We start from the raw sequence: 2,291 nt of genomic DNA on the forward strand, positions 1-2,291 counted from the left end.
TTAAGAAGATCAAAGCTCAATGAGCACCACCACTCTTATTGAAACAATCAGATGACAGTTTAGGTTTTAAGATGAAAAAGAAAATATCAAAAGCACAACATTAAAATCTGACCCGTCTTTAAAGGAAGCATGAAAATTCAAAGCAACCTATATCTTAGTTGGAAGCATCGGGATTAGCTAAGAGGTAAGCTTCAATGGCTTTGTAAACTCCCTCACTCCCTTTAATGAGAGCCTTGATTTCATCTTCAGTGATTACATAGTCACCAACAGTGTAAAATTTCATCAAGCTCTTGCAAACAGTTCCTCCACCTACAGCTGCCTCAAACTTATTCTCGTAGTTGATTTTCTCAAGCTTGTCCCCCAAAGGCCCACCTTCAATCAAACGTAACTGTATGAAAATTTGTTTTCATCATGTCCTCCAATCTGGTGCTTCATATATTGGAATGGAAGGCCTAAACAAATAAAATACTTGTTATCCGACATACTCGTGTTGACAACATTGCAGAGAGACCATAGAAAGTGAAAAAAAAATGAAAGAACTAACCTTCAACAAAGTTGATCTTTACGATACTTCCAGGGCCAGGATTAGCTTCAACCTCAATACTCTTGATTGCATGAGGGGCAGCTATGGGCCAGACCTTGTCAGCTTCAAGAACGAAGGCCTTGAAAAGCCTGGCGGGAGCGACTGGGGAGGTAGACTCATAGTTATAAGAGACAACACCCATGATTCTTGGGACTTTGAGTTGAAAGAAAAGAATAAATGGATGATTGAGTGAGAGTTTGAGGTGTGAGATGATTGAGAACCAAGATGCTATTTATAGACTAATATTTATTCTCATCTTTTAATTGGATTTATATCCAACATTGTTATTAATATTCATTGAATTGGTACTAGTCAAATGAGGCAGCCAGAACTTATTAAATCGCAAATTGGTGACTAAATATTTTATCAGTTTGTAATCTCCTATTTATTTTATTTATATCTCTTCAAAATGTATTTTTTAAAAAATATATAATGATAACATATATTAGATATTCATTTAATTTTAAATATATTTAAAAATATTTTATTAGTAATTATATATTTTAGAATTAAATTTTAATCGATAAATAGAAATTCGTGGAATCGAATTAACTTGAAATTAAATTTGTACTATTGTTCATTTTGTTGATGAATTAATCATTTGTCAGAATGACGAGAAAACTTGTAGAAAAGAAATAAATGAAATTTTCCATGTCAACTCCTTTTGGTAATTAATATGTAAAATTCGGATGCTTAGAATTAGGGACTTAAAGTAGGAGTGAGCAAAACTCGATTCGATTCGAAAAAATAAAAAAATCGTATTTTGAGTTAATTAAATCGAGTTATTCGAGTCAACTCAAGTAAGTAATTCGAGTTCGAATCAAGTTGAATTTTACAATTCGAATAACTCAAATAACATAATGGTGTAAATACCCCTTTGGTCCCTGTCAATTTTGAAAACGAGCAAATTGGTCTCTCTCTCAACAAAAATTACAAAATAAAAATTCAAAATATTTATAAAAGTGCCAAAATTTATATTTTTAAAAAATTATAATAATTTTAAAAAAATTCTAGAGAATATATAAAGAAAGTTAAAAATTTAAACATTTTCTAAAATAATTATATTAGGACCTAAATTATAAGTTAATTAAATGATTGAAGTTTATCATACTAAAGTATCTGGTTTCAAATTTATGTTCTCCAACATGGAATTAATTATACTGTAATAAGATTTTAATTTGACATGTTTAATTTTTTTAATTTAGCACGAACAATTGTACTCAATTCGATTCAACTCGAATCTCCTTTTACTTGATCCTATTAAAAAAAAATTCAAATCGAATTAGGATGATAAAATAGGAGTCGTCATCTTGATTAAATGAAAAATTTTCACTCGACTCGGTTCGATCGAATGCTCACCCCTAACTTAAAGCATAACTTTTGATACTTTTTTCTAATGTGATATTTGTGTTTTTTTTTTGTCTAATAGTACTTATTTTTTACAAAAAGTATATATTTTGCCACCTAAAGAGAACAGTGTTAATTTTTTAGTTTTTAATTCGAGTTTTAGGGTTTGAAAATATAAACTTTTTAGTTGAAGTGCATTTGGATGTGGAGATTCAAATTTCAAAATATAAACTTATATATGTAAGGCAGCACCCTCTTAACAGCCTTAGGAAGAATTGGACTTATCTAGAAAAGGTTTTTAATTGAATATAATATAATATCAAGTTTGTTGAAATATATACTTTTCTTTAACTTCAAAAAA

General features: G+C 29.3%; 1 pseudogene; it reads right to left on the reverse strand.

Moving 5' to 3' along the window:
- On the reverse strand, positions 1 to 824 carry LOC108488660 (major pollen allergen Bet v 1-E-like; annotated as a pseudogene).
- Positions 825 to 2,291: the final 1,467 nt, after the last annotated feature.

This window comes from Gossypium arboreum, chromosome 10 (genome assembly GCF_025698485.1).
Source record: "Gossypium arboreum isolate Shixiya-1 chromosome 10, ASM2569848v2, whole genome shotgun sequence".
Classification (NCBI taxonomy): Eukaryota; Viridiplantae; Streptophyta; class Magnoliopsida; order Malvales; family Malvaceae; genus Gossypium; species Gossypium arboreum.